Source organism: Bactrocera latifrons, unplaced genomic scaffold (genome assembly GCF_001853355.1).
Source record: "Bactrocera latifrons isolate USDA-ARS-PBARC rearing strain unplaced genomic scaffold, ASM185335v1 scaffold_144, whole genome shotgun sequence".
Taxonomy (NCBI): Eukaryota; Metazoa; Arthropoda; class Insecta; order Diptera; family Tephritidae; genus Bactrocera; species Bactrocera latifrons.
In genome coordinates this window covers 300,312-319,214 of record NW_017534897.1, presented here as the reverse complement: position 1 = coordinate 319,214, position 18,903 = coordinate 300,312, and the positions used below count along the sequence as shown (strand labels likewise).

Genomic DNA, 18,903 nt, shown 5'->3' with positions numbered 1-18,903 from the left:
ACTCTTTTAGTTTTAGGACTTACAAACAACCGTTATGTGAACAAAACTATAATACTCTCTTTAGCAACTTTGTTGCGAGAGTATAAAAAAAAAACCATTACCATCTCGAAATGTATGAATTTGTAATATTTTGAGTATACTATATATATAAATATGTATAATCCATTCAAAGAAGAAATATTTTCTTAATTTTTTAGTTAACTCTTTCTGGATTATTTTATGGCTATTTTCATAAAAATAATAGTAACAAATCGACGTTACATTTCAATTCTCAAGTAGCCATTAGCAAACTTCGGTATGCGCTTTTCGTACTATGCGACATTTGGCTGGCTAAAACTAACTATCATTATAGGAGCTCATTATCAATAATATGGCATAATTTCTCTGTAGCACTAACTACTGTCAGAAATAGTTTTTTGAGCATCATAATTGTAATTGATAAATAGGCAATCCAAAGCTAAACAGCTCAGCTTTCTAATTTGACTTTTTCATTTCGCCCAATCACTAACTCACTCGTCACATATTTCAATAACGAATTACTCGAGGCTTATTTTTGTTTACTCACATACAGATGGGGGAGATGTAGAGTAGAGAAGTGGCTGGAAATGAGGAGCAGTGAGTTCTTTCACAGATAAGTCGAAGCTAGGAAGAGAGGTTGTAAGGAAGTTTTCTTAATGAACTCTCCATCAAGGCTAGCTTTAGGCAACCGCACCACTGCCGCTTTTGTCAGGTAGAAGTTGTTACTATTAAGATATCAGTAGATGTGCTGCTACGAAGTACAGACTCTCACAGGTAGGTGAGCATTCATTTCCACAGCAGACACACAATATTAACGATGAGCTCGTGAATTGTGCCCACAGCTAGTCAAATAATGTGTGGAATCACGGGTAACTGCAATGCCGATGAGTTAGTCAGAGGCACTACCCTTTCACCGCTCACATCGTAATAAGAACGAGTTTGATTTCCATCGGCATTTTACGTTCTAGCACGGGGTCAATGGATTTCGCGTGACTGCTTGATTATTTTGACGCGTAATCTATTGAACTTCTAAAATATAATCTGGGCGCAATCTTTCGATTGTTCTTCCTGAATGCGTTAAGATTAAAAACGCGACTTGCAAAAAGGCAAGTCTATAAAGAGGGTGAGAAGTAAATTTACATGCATTATCTGTTTTATAGTCTAGTTTAGTTACAGAATCTAAGTATTTCTTTAAAAATAGTACAAAACAATATTTGATGTCGACAATAAAAATTTGTTAGAAAAAATCTAACATGAGACACATATCTATATCGTACTGAGAGAAAAATATTTAAGATAGATATTTTTAGAAGGTAAAGGAGTTTAGTGAGATACTATATTGACTAATTGACTTAGACTCTAAGATCTTTCAGCGAAGGGTTCTGGCATCGTTATAACAAATTTTACGAACAAATCGTACCCTCTGTAACGATCTGTAATAATTCAACAAATTTGCTGCCAAGTTATACATATAACAAGAGACTTCAATATATTGCTAATGGATTAAAAAGACAACGCTGAAACAACTTAGCTGACACATACAAGGAATAAATATCAACCAGATCTAAAAGCAGCTTCACATAATATAAGATGAAAGACTTTTAATGTCGTAAGGTTCTAACTATAGCAATATATTCAGTACATTTCTATAAAAGTGAAAGACATCTATGCAAATCTTTGCCCGAAAACCCAATTAGGAATTGCATAAATTTAATTAAATCTGTTTTGCTTTGACACAAAATCATTAAAGAAGGACTATCCCATTTAATAATACCAGATGATACAGCGTCTCATGGATAACAAAAGAAAAACAAAGCTGGGATAATTTATGTCAACCTTTGTATTAATGCGAAGCTCACACACTTTTGTGAAAACTTAAAATTCAAAATCATTATCCAAATTCCAAAATTACAAGGCAAATAAAGCAATCTACAGAAAACACAAACATTCAGAAGCCATCAGATATCACATGAATGCAACTAGCAAAACAAATCCAAGCAAACAGCTTGAGGAAATATTGCGTTATCTACTGATAACACAATTCAACACCTTGACCAACCCACACGCATACACATACACACATTTCTTTAGTGGGCATGCACATTCACACATGTCCCACATGTCCGTCCGCCTGATACCCAACACCTTTCATTCATTCATTTGCTCGTTCAACCTTTTAAATATTTGTCCAACACAATATTTCTTTCTTGCGCCAAAACCAACTGTTATCTCTGCCGCCCCTCACAAACTGGTCTACTGTTACCCATACCGTTATGAAAGGATATATGTCTTTTATTACATTTGTGTAGATGTGTGTTTGTTTGGTATTTCTTTGGCCATGCACCTTTTGACACTATCTTCTGTATGTGTTACTTATTAAATTGGCAAAAGGAAAATCACCTCTGATCCCATTCAATTATCTTCACGTCAAAGGATGCGAATGTAACCGAATACACTGATTTGAATTTAATTTAAACTTGCAGGCAGGCGTGTTCGAATACAAATGTAATAAAGTGTCGGAGTTAGATGAAAGCTTGGGTAACCTGTGTGCATATGTATGTGGATACGAAGGTGAAATCACATGCCTGAATTTCGAATACTCTTTTATATTTTAGTTGGGTACACTGCAAAAAAAAAATTGGTTTTAAAAATACTTTACGAAAAATTGTATAAGATAGTTCCAATATAATAATTTTTCTTAGAGATTTCAGCATCTTTTCTATATGCTGAATATATTGAGTTTGCTATGAAGTTTATAATACCAAAAGAGAAGTGTCGAAAGCCTTTTAAACTATATGTAAGCATACCATACATTATCATTGTAACGATCTGAGTTGTCTGTCTCTCTGTATATAAGCTGAATATTTGATATATCCCTTTGAAAGATTACACACTTTTTTTTCTTCCCTAGAAGTTGCTCACTTATCGGAACCGCTGCAATTTTAAAGGTCCACTGGTCCCTACACAAACCATAGGTCTAAATCTAGTAAAACCAATAGGCTTTCATGTCGGAAAAATGGATCAGTCATGACATCCAAGGAGGTTAGATCCCTATTTTGCTGATCGTCCAAAATACCGTTATTAATGCCACTACTTCACATTTATAATTTGACCGTTAGAAGGAGTTTGAAAAAAATTTCAAAAGTCGATGAAGGATAACACATAATAAGGATTCTCAATCTGAAAGAGAAAGTCTATATTTTTCTGATAGAATTCTAACATAAAAACTCTTTCTCTTCAAAGTAGATTGTGTCTCATGTGCTTGCTTCTTACACTGGAACAAAAGTTCTTGTAAATTTTGAAATTAATTCGGTTCAAAATATATCCTAAGACGAATACCACGCTTAGCACACCGGTTCGTTGCGGTACCTAAAAACTCCAATATACTACATAAAAAGATGTTACAGGTCGACAGAGCGGTTTGAGTCTATCACAGTTTTGACTATGGCTTCTGTTTTGCCGAAAGTAAGATCAATGACATTGGTAAGTAAGAAAAATAAGTTCAACTTCGATTAGGAATACGAAAAGACTTTTTCCGGTATCCAGTATTACTAGAAATTACTACTATTCTTGAAGTGTACTATTAATTATCAAGACAAAACGTCCAATGCGAGGTATTTTCCCGTGATTTACAGATAGCAAATAAATCTCTTTGAGTCAAGAGTACTAATCCTGATGCAAAAGAGAGTCGAAGCATACAATTAAAAAAGCATTTCTCAAACTTCAGAAAAAGCCTATAGGTTACTACTGGCACGTAAAAGCTTCCAGAAGAGCTCATTAGTCATTTGTAGATTGTCAAAATTTGTTTAACATTATTGATATCAACAGAACTTTAAGAATCACTCAAACGCTGAACTCATTTAAACAGCTCTAAATCCCTTAAGATATGAATGTCTTTATTCCCCGCTGTGTACAGTTTTTCACGTGCGATGGCACAGGCATGCAAAAAGGATGTACGAATTAAAGCTAAACCTCTCAAAAGCTCATCAGTGCACCCCAATTCATGACCACCAACAAACAACTTATCAGCTGGCGGCAAGCAGAAGCACAGCATGGAGCCCTGAAACAGCCAGTGAAAGCACTTACCTAACCTAACCTCAATTGCAATCGAAAAGGGAATATAAATCCGCATATAAAATAAATGAGAAAACCTGTTCAGGAGAGCTTACTACGACAAGGCCGCCGCCACCACAATCAAATTCAAATAAATATTAAAGGTGTTTGCGAACAGACCAATCTATGTATATACAATCATAAGTATATATAATATCTATGTGTGTAAAGGCGACCGCTCGGTGCCGCAGACATTGTGGCATTAAGTAAAATCTACAAGGCATTCAATTTGAAAATTTATAACAGACACAAAGCACTAATCAATAGGGTGTGTGTGCGTGCTACTCAAAGATATGAGGGATATAGACGCAACAACAACAAAATGAAATTCCAACAGTGGAGGCTATAAGGGGATGAGCGAGAGACGGATTCAGTCAGTCAGTCAATCAGTCAGTACAACATGTTGTTGGCAATAAAAATACCAACAACAAATGGCAATACTGAAGACATCATTTACTCTTGTCAGCCGATATGAAATTCCACACTTAATATCAGCACAGCAGCAGCGCCGACTAGAAAAACCAGCTAGTGTGACGCCGTGATGAAACTGAACGATGTGTCAGTCATTCAATCTGTCAGTCAGATATGAGCGCAGTGCAGACGGACGGCATAGCAGGTTGGCCGTCTGTCATGCAGCCAGCTGAGGCCTGAAATCAGCACTGAAGTGGCAGGCAGTGCAGCCAGCAACTTTGCTCACACATATAGCAGACAGGCTGCTGAATATTGTATACATGTGTATGTGTGTGTGTTTGTATATCAACGATTGCATGTCTATTTACAGTTTTGCAAAATCCATAAATCGAAATGCGGCACAGCGTGTCAGTGTGACAGTGGCGCATGCATTTATTCCAAGTAAAACTGAAACTGGATTTTCATCAACGCACACACACCCACTCACAGCTACATAATTACGCACAAAAAGACATTTGCAACTTGACGTGCGTCTATAAATACTTAAAAGTGGGTATTACAAATAAATTATTTGAATTCTGTTTCTGTTGACTGATGTTGATCAAGCATCTGGTTTCTGTTCTTCTACTTATCGAACGAACTGGGTGATTGTGTTTGTGTATGCGCCACTTTCACTTTGTTTGCGCTTAGATAAATTGCTATTATTTTTAGCCACAAATTGTTGATGTCAGAAACAGTTACTTAAAATGAGCTAAAATAAAATTCTGTTGCGAGAAAAGTCATGGCTAACATCGTATTCATCATCGCCGTGAAGCCCGGCGCTTAAGGCGGAAGTTACTTATTCGCTTAATACTTGGCTCTTAGGCTGAATCGAAGTTCATTAAGTGCCCATAAATCCGTTTTGATGAGTTGAGATAAATGTCTCTCTCAAAATGTATTTAATTTTTAATTCTCATAAGCGTGGCAGAAGTAACTGTCTGAGTTTGACTGATTGATATTCACTTTTCATGTAGACTGCAAGTATTTATGCTGTGTCATTCTGTGTAAGCTTAACTAATTGGGACCGTTGTAGTTCATGGAAACTGTGCACAGGAAAGTTTTAAGCCACAAAGTCTACGCGATAATTCAAAATGATTTAAAAGTTTTTCAACAGTTTTTTTTTTTAATCGGAAACGAAAGAAACAGGGTCTGTGAGAGTCCTGAGATCGTAAATTAATTGTTTCAATCGAATAGTCCATAGTATTTTTGTTCTAAAAAAGTCAAAATAGCATTAGACTGGTAGCGTTTGAATCCAATTTTTTGTTATAAGGAGCGTTCATGCCTTAGATCTAATAGATCTACTTCCTTAAAGGAAAGAGACTTAGAAATAGAGGTCACAATAGATACACCTGTTCAAATTTCAGAGAAACCAGCCAGCAAAAATAAAAATCATGAATTGAGTGTTAAAATTGATTTTTAGGTAAGAGCCTGTATAATTTTATTGGTCGCTCCCATTTTTTTTTTTTTTTTTTTTTTTTGTTGTATGTAAATTTCCTTATTTCGAAAGTCTATTACAATATAAACTGTGAAATAAGTTAGGTTAAATAAGTATTTTTTGTTAAGGAAGAATATCAGGTTCAATATCATCTATGTTAAGAACCGTTGTCAGACCTTCTAGGAGTACAACGATAGAATACCAATTATTTTACTTGCAGGGGCAATGTAGTTTATATTAAATATTTGTTCCTGTTACCCCCACGAGAAGAATTGTGTAGTATATATAACAATGAAAATCCGAATAAGGTCTCTATTCAGGGAAAAAATTTCGAGCAAATAACTTTCATTTCATTTATAGTGTTGAATGCAACTTTGCGATCTGAGCTGTCAGCTTCTTCTTAACTGAAAAACCGAATCCTTTAGAACTAAGAGCTTATAATTATATAAGTAGTAAGTATTAGGATGCGAGAAATGTATCAATTCAGGGGGTAGTTGGTACTTGTAATTGGCTCTCCAGTTCACACTAGATTCGAAATGAAAGTTAAGCATCTCTGCAAATTTCATTTTAATATATTTTTCTGCTTCAATGGTGTTCCAAGAAAAATTTCCTACATGATAACGTTATCAATTGAGTATACCGTTTAACTTTAATGGCGGAAACTTTATATTGCTTGTACATAAAATCAAAACTAACGGCAACAACGGTATTGGATATACTCTATATACTACTAACAACAACTGACCAGTCAGAGTGGTTTAATGCATGGTTGCCAGAGCTACTGCGATTCAATCGAAGGACGTGTTCATCTAAGTACATACAGATGTAGAGTATATACATGGATGTATGTAAGTTTCACATAGCGAATCAAAAAATGACTTGTACACGCTCGATGATACTGGCGGAAGTGAAAAGTCTAGGTGAATAAGCAAGGACAGCTGCAGCTGCCGATGAAGTCAGCAACTGATAGCCCAGCAAAGCTGCCAGTAGTTTTATGAAGAGTAAAAGCGCTCAGAGTTTCAAACTGCAACGATGGACAGGCAACGAAAACTAACTAGAAACAAGATTTTAAGCTGCTCATGTTTCCGTTTAATAAATTTTATGTCATCGCACTCTGGCGAGCACTAATATCCTTACACACATATTTTGTATGTAAGTGGGTGGATATGAGTGAAAGTGAAAGATTGTCTGATGGTGGCTAAAATCCAAATGGCGAAGTGACGCGAAATCTCCTCTAATTCTCTGCTACAGGACCCCACCAACGACGGCCAAGTGAACGCGTAGTTAGTGAGCTTAAAAGTGCGCGGGTTAGGGGTTTGGATAGCAGCGCCATGCTGCCGCGCCGTCATCGATCACTGTTGCCGTCATGTGATGGAATTGCCAGATTTGCGCTTGTCTGCTCGTTTGTTCGTTTTGGAATGTCCTCCTCAGTCGTGTAGCCGTTGATGGCCTTAGCTGTCGGTTTTTCTCCGCTGACTATTCGCTGGTTGAACAGCCTGCCAGTTTGTCTGCTTCGCGCTGTTAAGCTGCTCTACCCGCTGGCTGCCGGACAGCCTATATCTTCGGTTGTTGGTCCTTGGCCATATGTTTGTGCCGTGTGACACATGCCACGTTTATGGCCGGCTTATAATGCGGAGGCGGGCAAGCTCTGTTGTAGGCAGTGATAGTCTCCAGCGAATGGTCTCGTAAAAACGCTGAAATATGTTTGGTGCAAAATCATGAGTGACAGCCAAAAGCAAGCTTAATATATGGCGTTTGAGATACGACTATAAACATGTTTATATAAATAAGCAACACCATAGCGCCTTTTTTACTACTTGATCGCCCACCGCTTACAGCAGCTCGCGGCGAGACTTTCATTTGGCTTGCATTGCGCACTTTACTTATATCGTTGGCTGGTTCACGAGCTCTTTTCGAGTTTATGACTTTGCCGCTGGCGTGTGTGCCTGCCGAATTCTTAAAACCATGCCATTAACAAAATTTTATGTCATAAGTTGTTGATGAGGCATTACAGCAAAAAAGTTTACGTTACCTAACTAATATCACTCAAAATGTTATTGGAAAATATTTAGGTTATAAACAAGCTGTCTGGTTGCAACTAATTGGCAAAATATTGTGTTTGCGAATAAAATGCATGTAAGATAAATATGGTTGACAAAAATCTCTCACAGAACATTCCCCAAGGGTGCCGACTGGTAATAGACACCCCAATATCACGACGAAGGCAGTGACGGGCTGGTAACCGTTCATCATTATTGTAATTGGAATGTAACTAACTAAGGTCTGACTCCTTACTTGGATGTTCGTTGCTATGTTTGGGATTGGATTGGGGTGTCAAGGGATCTGTGAAAAGGGTCAATCTGGATGTCAGCCTTAAATGATTTCGAGAGGATCGTATGGATACCTGACGCCCTTCGAGGCATTATTTGCCCAGCACGAGCTATGCGCAAACAGACATACTTCCCCTACACTCTCAGGTGCAATATATCAAAAAGTCCCAAAACAAAAAAAATTTTACTTAAGGGATGTTTGTACCAGGCAGCATAATCACAGCACCGAAGCTTGGTGCTCTCAGTGCAAGGGCTGGCATTATCAAGGCATTCGAAGTTTAAACGAACATTCCTCAGATCCCTATAGAAATTGGTGCAGACTGGTTTGGCAAATCTGCTGCTGGAAGTGCTATTCAACTATCGGTAATGCATAGATACCGGTTCATACAAGGACTAGAGCCAAATGATAGTATGTAACGACGAAAGATCGGTCCTGCTTTAAAGGACACAGTAACTAAAATATTAATTTTAGTGATAATAATCACACTTCAGAGTGGCTTCAAAAATTTAAGCTTTTTCAAAATCGTTTTTCTGTCGATTTTTAACGGACAAGTTGCTAAGGACTTAGAAAAAAAGTGGATCAGTTCAGGCGAAAAAGGAGAACTCTTACAAACACGCTCATATCTCAGAAACTAGAAACTTCAAGTTTTCGGATATTATTTATATACATACTACTGTGATCAAATTGAAAGGTGAATTTTGCCCATCTCATCTCCTTCAAAGTAATACCCTCCGGCTGCAATACACTTATGCAATGACGAAATTTTCAGTCATCATAGCACTTGACAAAATCCTCCGTCGTGTTAGCCATCAGACCTTCTTCGATTCAGCTTTTATATTCTCAATTTAGTCAAACCTCGTCCTCGGAGTGGTCTTTTGACTTTGCTGAACAGCCCGAAGTCAAGCGAAGGTAAATCAGGCGAATGTGGTGGTTGCAGAACGATATTAGTTGAAAATGTGGCAAAATGGTCACGAATAACCAATGCAGTATGAGATGGTGCATAAACACAATTATTTGTTCAATAAATTCAGACTTAGTAAAAAGTCGAAGAATTCACTTTTAGAGCCCCACAAAACGACGCGTATCTCAAGTACTAATGAATATTTAGACATGTAATTTAGCACGAATGTCACCAACAGTACTACCAACTTACAAACAAACTTTATCGATTTGAAAAACACGCGAAGTATAAATTAAAAATTCACCTTTCAATTTGATCACAGTAGTATATTCACATTCAATAAAAAAAAACTATTAATTATTGATTTACAAATTCATAACTCTCTCGCAGGCCAATTTCTGAAATCATGAGTCGAAAGATTTCAAAAAAGAGAGTTGCATTTCCATAAAGACCAAAACAATTGTGATAAGAGGTTAAAAAATTTTCCATAAAAATTCAGTTTTAGTGTGTAATTATTATTGTAAAGAACTGAAAAAGTAAAAAAAAATAGAGTTAATGCCACAATATCATAATATACAAAGAGCGTTATGGATTCGATAAAAGAGAAATAGCAAACAACTAAAAAGAAAATTAAGAAGAAGAACGTAAGTGAAAACTTTAAACTAAACCTAAGATGCTTCGGAAGCAACAGACTAAATTTTCTATTTTATTGTACACATATTCTTAAAACGAAAATCGAATTTGTGTTCGTGCGCCGATGTTGAATATTTAAGAAGACTTAATATAAAGCACATGAAATTCGCTGAAACTATGCCGCTATAAAACTCACATTGAAGCTTAAGTAAAAGCAGAAGTAACACCACGGGGATTCACTTTCTGCCAGAGAAGCCAATAAATGTTAATCAAAATTCTTGCTGGAGGAAATATTAGGACAATCCGGCTACGCCTAGTACGAAGACAACGCAAATATAGCAACAACAGCGAGCGCGCAAGCAATAACCGAGCTGATAATATTATTGCGCCGTTAATGCGCTTATGTTTATAGCAGTTTTAATCGCTTTTTGTTTGACAAGAAATGTTTTATGAGAGTTCGACACCCAACCAACCTACCGAGGGCCACAGCGCGTATGAGTAATGCGCGCCAGTGATGAGTGTTTATTGCCTTCGCTTTCGCTCTGCTTAACGGCTTGGTAGTTGCTGCTAATTGTGCGCTCCGCTAATGCTGGCACAAAGTAGAAGCCAGATGAATAGAAGCGGAGGATGTGAAGGAATAAACAAGGCAGAGTCAAAGCCTGACAAAAGTAAGAATTGTAAGGCAAAGCGAGGGTGTACAAAAGTTCATGCTCAGCCATGAGTGACAAGCGTAATTTAGCGCAATTCCATCGCGAAATAGAAGCAACAACCTGAAATTCCACGGTGGACAATGCAAGTGATGAGCAGCACTTTAGGGTTTTTGCGGCATTAGCTATTAAGAAAACGTGGCTTGAGGGAGAAAAGCAACACAAGAATGCGACTGTCAGCAGAAAATTGCATATGCCATACGCACACCGAGAGCCGCAAAGCAAAAACGGTGGAAAATCTAAGCAAAGGCGCAGAACGAAACTGAAAACGAGAAAAGCGAAACATTTGCAAATCCAGCCACTTTTGTGGACAGCAATATGCCTTCGATGACAAGTGCAAAGAAAATGAAAAAAACTGTTCACCAAAAATAATAACAGCACATGTGAGCGACAACAAAGCAGCTAAATCGCCACAAGCTGCTAATCGGCACACAATTGCATTGGCTTTATGGTTCTTTTCGGCCGCAAAAGGCGAGATAACTTTGCAACATTCAAAGTACGAATGAACGAAAAAATATGCGCTGCAATAGAAATTATAGAGGAAGAGGAGGTGGGCAGCTAAAAGCGTTTGCATTGCCAAAGGAAGGCAGCGGTCTTCTGTTTGAACTTTCGTTGATCATATTTCTATGCCTGAAATATATTCACAATTATGAGTTCTGAGTCTTTTGAAGAATATTTGCGAAATACGTAATGCAAAGAGATAATTGCTAAGAAAAAAAGCAAAGACAAATTATCACTAAGAGAGATGCGTACCACATTTCGCTAAAATCATGTGGCATTACCCTCTTCTCTGAACTGACCATATAACCATTTATTCTTAATAACTGCTTTCGTACTTCAATCCAAATTTAGAAATTCTTAATACGTATTGAGATCTTCGTACGATACTCTTAAGTATTCTATGATATATAGAATCTCTACTTAAACACTCTAAAGACAACTGTATCTATATTCTATTTTACTGTTCCTCCAAGCTGATGCAAAATGAGCGCACTAAAAAAGTATGATTTATGGAGGTGATGGAAGTGCTCGAGATCATTAGACTCATGGAACTTTTTGCAAACTAAACAAATCACTTATTGTTAGGAAATATACATTGTGACAAAAAACAATACGCGGAAGTTATAAATAAAACACTAACTATTTTTTTATTCATCAGTATTTATTATACAGTATATTATAATATACTTAGGTCCACCATTTTTCCAGTTTATCTCTTCGATCGACTGAAAACGGATTCGAATTCGATAATTGTTGACTTGTTTTCTTGACAAACTCATGAACCCATGTCTCAGAAACAGTTATAATGCTCTCCACAAATGTGGGATCGGAATTCGCATGAGCAAGCATGACCAAAGATACCTGTTTACGGTTCTCTTTTTGAAAATAATTCAGCTTAATCGGAACGAATCGAGAAAGAACGTGTTTCATACCCGAAATATTTACCAAAATCATCCAAACGGACTCGGCAAGGAATTGCGAGCCATAGAGGCTGAAGTTTGGCGGACTATTATTACAGCTTTTTCTCGAGCCAGTACAGAAATAATTCGCGAACTTTCACACATCGTTCTAGATATTGCGTAAAAGACTGAAAAGTTTCCAGCTTCAGAGTAAGTCACAAGTGACAACATACTTTTAAAATTAAACTCCAGTTCCAATATTTGGATCTCGTTAAACTAGAAATTTATAAAATGAAACCCCTTTAAGAAGCTAAATTTGGGTCTTTTTTAGAATTCTAAACTTCGATATTTGATCAGAGCGAAAAATCTAAGTAGCTAAGTGGGGATCTAGGTTTGTATAGATGTGCAGCAAATTAGAAATATGCTATTTTGAATAAGGGGCGTTTAAATATAAACTGACGCATCTGATTCAGCTTAGTGGCTATAAAATAGTAGGCTGTTACTCAAAAACTATTAGAAGCATCGATTTGAAATTTGAGTATGATATTTATGAAGATTTAGCCAATCGAAATGTGTAAGCATAAAATGTCAATTTCTTTTCTAACTCACACTAGGGGTTCCCAAGTTAAGAAATAGCTTCTAAGCCAAGAACAATTTTGAGCTTAGTACTATTCAAATCTAATTGACAGTTTTTAACAAAGCATGACTAATATCGTGGAAATGCTCTCTTAAATATACCCTTGGATTACAAATAGGTTATAATAATACTTACATATTTGTTACAGTAAAGATCTCTATATGTTTAGTTAGTTTCTGAAATCCTCAGGAATGTGTGTATAATGCTGTTCTTACTGAAGCTGGAAGAAAATAAAGAAAAATAATTACTAATTAAACATATTGTCTTATTTTGTACATCCATATTTTATGCATTGTACCGGTTATTTTAAGTTTGTCACGAAGTTTGAAACACTCAGAAGGAAACATTAGCAACTCCATAAAATATATATGTAATATACTACTACGAGCACAAAATAGTTGTTCATAATTTTAAAATTTTCAGTCTTCAAAATCTATATTGTCCCCCTCAAATGATTCCACTTTGTCCGAATACACATGTGGCATGGTTTTTCCAATCCTCGCAACAGTCGTCAAAGTCAATTTCGGGAATAGTCTAAATGTCTTGAATTTAATTGAAACGATTTCAACGGAGTTGTCATTTGAAATTGCTAAATAACCAGAAGTCATACAGTGCTAAATCAAATACAGTGGTTGCGGCGAGATAGTGGCTACAAATTTTGCGAAAATCTTATGAAGAATCTTTGCAATAAGCTTCGCATAATATTCAACTAGTATTTCTTGTTGCCAGTTTCGACAGATTGTTTGCCCCTTTCCGGGTCGGTAAGTATAGATCAAAGACTCATGGTCAGTAATAGTACGTCTCATGGCATCCCGGTAGTCGGAAAGCATTTTTTCACAGACGTTAAAGCGACACTTATGATGATAAAAATTATTCCGATATTCTAATGATACCAGTAAGATCGATGACTGTTAAGCATCGATACTCACGCACCAATTCCTTTATTTTAGTGATTTTTGAACCAATCGTATTTACACTTTTCTTAGGCCCAAATCATATTTCAAAATGGTTTCACTGATCCTTTCGATATTCACCGTAGTATAAACGATCAATGTGACGGCTGATTTAGCCTTGTACGACTGTCTGCCTGAGTAGTCGCCCAGTGTTTAAAACATTGATCTGACAATTTCACGAGTATGCGTGATTTAATCATAAGGAAGCTGGTTATTGGTCGGATCGGCCATTAAACAAACTCAACGACTAATATGAAAACTTTAAATGGTAAGTTTTTTATGGCTTCGGTGCAAGGGAAGGTAACGTTTTTTCTTGTTTTTTTTTTTCAAGATCGAAATGCTTATAATCGACAATCCTAAATCTTGCGTTTTTGTGTGAGTAAGGTATTTTCCTTATATTAAAAACATAAATGCCACATCACTAATTCCCTCAAAAAAAGTAGTTCTTAGCATTTTGGTTGTTCTTATTTCCGCTGGCGAATCACACAAATAAAAGGAAAACACTTATTGGAGCTAAACATAAATACCGGCGGGTTATATAGTTGAATCATATGTATGTATATATAAATATTATAAATAAAACTTACATCAACAACTGCAAGCTTGCACATGGTAGAGCTGGCAACCCAAGCAATTTCAGGTCAAGTTGACTTTGGTCCATTTCCAGTGGAATATTGCGGAAAAAGACAAGGATAAGGCGAAGAGATAGAGAAGAAGAAGGTAATGCATGTGACAAAAGCAAGAGAAATAATTCAGCAGATACTAGCCACTCGCAATATGTGCTACGCAAGTTACGTAACCATGTTGCTGCAGCGCACAATAACGGTGAGCATACGCTTGTGCGTGTGGATATTAAAAATCTGCAAAATATGCGTTTGTGTGCGCTTCGCATTCGGCTTTTGTGTGCAAGTATTTCATGTGTGAAATGGTGCTGCTCACGCTCACATGTTTTACCATTTTCCGCATTGTTGACTCACAAAGCCAACACCAACTACAACCAGCGCCATTGTATTACAAGTGGATTCGTAGCAAAAGCGAAGATGCTTCGAACGATAGCCTGGGCGATTTGGCGTTTGCTTTGCTCGAATTGGAGAGGCGGAGCGCACTTCAAGCGGCCAGCGATTGTCATTTTCCGCCACTGGAGAGCAGCTGCTGCAAGAAGAGGCAAGGATTCTTAATATTTGGACAAAAGCAAGAGCAGCTTGCTTGCCACCTCTGCAATTGTTGTAGAAGTCCGATCTAACACACATACAAGTATTTACTCATACACTCGTAGATGTAGTAGTTATAACATAAAGGGGAATGTGTAATAAGAAGTATTACAAATAGTTCGAGCAAAAATATGGCTGCTTTACTTCTGCTATATTCGTCTAATATTTATTTTAAAATAGATTTTCGGTTCGAATTTATTTATGCAAAAGCATGAAAGAGTGTTAGCTGCGCCTGCACCAAAGCTATAATACCCTTAACCGGTGCGTTTTTTATAGTGCAAAAGCTTGAAGAGATATATTTGTCTCGATTTGATCTGTCAACCTAGATGGCAACATTTAGCTATATGAGTCTGATCTTGACATTATTCTCGGAGATTGCAGCGATATTTGAGTTCCAAAATTCATGTGATACCTTGTCACATAAAAAAGTTTTCCATGCAAACACTTAAGTTTGACGAATTTGTATGGCAGCGATATGCTGTAGTTATACGATCGGAACAATATTTTCAGAGATTATAATTTGAGTATAAGTGAAGATAATTTGTTAAATATAAAATTTTTCCATACAAGTACTTGTTTTTGATCATTCAGTTTGTATGGTAGCTATATGTTATAGCAGTGTCATTCCAACAAATGAGCAGCTTCTTGGTGAGAAAAGGACGAGTATCAAATTTCATATCGGTATCTCAAAAACTCAAGGTCTAGTTGGGATATATACAGACAGACCGACGGACAGGCGGACACAAAAAAAAGACATATGCTAGAACAATTAACACAGTTCATTGGTTTCTATAATACAGGTGATAAGTGCTTTCCGCACCATATCGAACGACGCTGCTGAGGTAATTGCCTGTATGGCTCTCATTGACATCCAGGGAGCCGAATTCGCGCGATTATACAACTTATCAAAGATGTCTATAGCAGCAAAAAAGAGGTGAGAATCAAAAGCATTACAATGTGGCAGCAACGCTATCCAACTTCATGAAAAGAACGGGAGACCTACAATTTGATTCCGGACACATAGACCCGGGTAGATAGACAACATGGGAACTTGGATTTCCACTTGATCCAAATAGTCAATAGTCATAAATGCTTTAGAAGCTTCCTATACAAATATCGTAATGACTTTAGTCCATATTGTATCTTTTACACAGAGTGTGTAAGAGATTCTGAACACGTACTTTATCATTTCCCTCGGTTTTCAAGTATAAAGGAAAAACTGAAAACCACACTTGGGGAAAGTCTCACGGTGAAAAGTTCTCTGTAAATAGGAAAGCTATCAGTGAAGAGGCAGCTTTAATTATGGCAAGCTTGTTACAATTACAACAGATTAAGCGCCCGTCAGTTCCTACAAGAGAGAAGACCCAAATGTCTTCTTTTCTCCGATGCAGTAATACTTAGTTCAGTGGTCTCGTGGGAAAGATATGAGATAAGAGCTGGTTAGGCTTAGCATATCAAAACTCTGCACTCCTGCTTTCGATGCTTTCTACTATTACAAAACAAATAGGAAACGGTCTTATAACTCTGTTTGAAGATCTTTTATTTGAAATTGAGATCATTCGTGAATTGAACAGGTAGTAGAGGACGTCTGCTAGAGTCGCTAATAAACAAAAAAAGAATAGTAATAATAATAATAGTAATAACAAAATAACAATTATTATAATATACAATTTCTAAGTGCCTTTTTATTGAGCCTAAAACGCTTATTGTAAAAACTCAGGCAAATATTTAAGAAGTGAGCACACACTTATCCGCTTAATTTCCGCCTCTAAACTTGGCGTATTTGCATTAAGCAGGCAATAGACGACGCACAAATACTAAAACATTTAGTGCGTTGTGCCGCTCAACTTTATCTTATGCAAATCCAACAGGTTATTGGATTTTAATGGCTAATACTCGAAAAGATTTTTAAATACTTAACTTAACTTAGTACTTAGCGCTTTCTTCGGTATAAAAGCAGCAACAGTTAATACCAACAATTGCCCTTTTACGACTTTGCATCCACACAAACGCACACACACACACGACAGTCACACATAGACACTAACTTTTTAAACTCGCGCTCCACCAGCGCCCGCATCATCGGCGTCATCATCGCAGCTAAACTTTATCACTTGAGCGATGCCTTTAATCGCATGATGCCCGCTCTTTGTTTGAGCTGAAATTGAAGCTATTTCCATTTTCATTTCCATTTTAATTTTAATTTCACCGTCGTTGCCTTTTTGTTGTTTGTTTTTATTTTTTGTTTCTCTTTGCACTTGCGTAGCGAGTTTTATTTTGGTTTGTTTGTTTTAATTTCGGCTCCGTCGCACATGTTTACACCTGCCACGGAAAGTAAATTCAAATAAACCATAAATTTCCATTAACGCTCTTTAAATGCCACATTAAAATTGGCTGGCGGCCACGCAACCGCTTCGTGCCGCCGATGCTATCCTCACTCTCGTCAAGTACCGCTATCTGTCGGGCAGCTGCTGTGCTGCAGTTACGAGTATTTGCGGCATCGCAATTTCCGGTGTAATTTATGTGACCTTTTCGGTCAACCTGCGCTCCTCCGCCGCCTCCTCCCTTCCGCACATGCTACTGATTATACTTGTGAGGTGCTTTCGTTTCCAAACACTCAAAGTCGCATAATAGCGGTCTTAATGTCTAAGTTTGTTGGCACTTTTCATTTGTTTAACGTTTTTTGTTCTTTTTGTTGTTGTTGGCGTCTTTTGTTTTTGCTGGCAAGTTTACGTCAAGACGCTCATAGCACACGGCTCACATTTGGCTTTACAGTAATTTTATGCCTTTGGTAATTTGTATATTTTACATAAGCGCGAGTGTGTATGTAAGTGTTTTTGTATAAGTTTGTAAGGATGGGTGTGTGTTTGTTTGCGTGTGCACATATTTGCTTAGCCGTATCAATTACGCACTGCGTTTAGACACTTAATCTGCATAACGAATGCTTTGGAACCAGGCGAATAGAAGGAAATACCGTGAACACTCTTACTAGTTGCGACTACACTGGTTAACAAAATATTATAATTATAATATAAGTAGCAAATTTCACCGTGAATGTAGGCAACTTTTGCACTTGTGCGCATGAGCATATCGTATAACTCTTCTGTAGTTGGACACCCATATGGGAAAATATAATATGAATGAATATAGATGCTATTGCTAACGATGACATCATTTCTTAACAAGTATAATGAGCAAGCTCAAAGGCAGTATAGTTGCTCGACTATCAGTGTGAATGCACACCTCTCTAAAGAAAGCTGCCTTTAGATTAGTATACCTACCGTAACCTTGATGGTAGCCACCTTCTCATGAAAAACGTTATAGTGGTCTGCTTGAACCTAGAGCTAATGAAGAGCTCCAGACAGAAGACTGCAACAACAATGTAAGGTTATAAGGCGATGCTTTCCCCACGCTCTAGTCGGTGTTAGGCTTCTATGAGAGCTTCCTATTCAAAATGAGCCCCATATGCTTCGCCTTGCTCATTGGATGAGCAAGATAGCCTCCCAATATCAGGTATTTGGTATTTCCTTGTAAATATAACTAGCTCATTTTTATTAGGATTTATGAGTAATATATTTCCCTAAGCCCATTGGTTATACACATTTAGATTCCCTTGAGTGAGACCGTAATGGTGTTAACGAATTTTCCGTTTACCAAAAAAGTTACATTGTTCGCTTAAGCCACGTCGGACGCCACAGGAGAACCGCCACAAAAACGTGTCAGGCGGTGAAGAAAATTTTCTGCTCAAATTATCACAATCTTCAAAGCCCGAAAATTGTTAGTAACACTATGGGTGTATACAGGTAATCGAAGAATTAGTCAAAATATAAAATGTTGAGAAAATAGACCTACACAGAAAAAGCTTTTTTTTATGAAAAATTTACAGCTTAGAGTGCCTTCAATAGATTTAATTAATATCAAAAATTTATCAATATATGTATTTATATCGTTACCTAAAATTCAATATAACCTAAGATCATATGGCGTAAGTTTACAGGTAAAGGAATAACGATATAATATCAACCACTCTAATTGAAAGAAAATTTAACTTTTGGTTATAAAACGGTTATATACTGGGTATCAAATACTCATATTGAAACAAAATTTGAAATTT

At 36.9% G+C, this 18,903-nt stretch overlaps 1 protein-coding gene across 1 annotated transcript in view; it reads right to left on the bottom strand.

Moving 5' to 3' along the window:
- Window positions 1–18,903, bottom strand: part of LOC108965654 — a 336,480-nt gene that overhangs the window by 131,294 nt on the left and 186,283 nt on the right. Inside the window, exon 5 of the mRNA XM_018928203.1 lies at window positions 12,761–12,845. The gene's annotated coding sequence lies outside the window, so the exon portion shown is untranslated. The remainder of the gene's footprint in view (window positions 1–12,760; window positions 12,846–18,903) is intronic.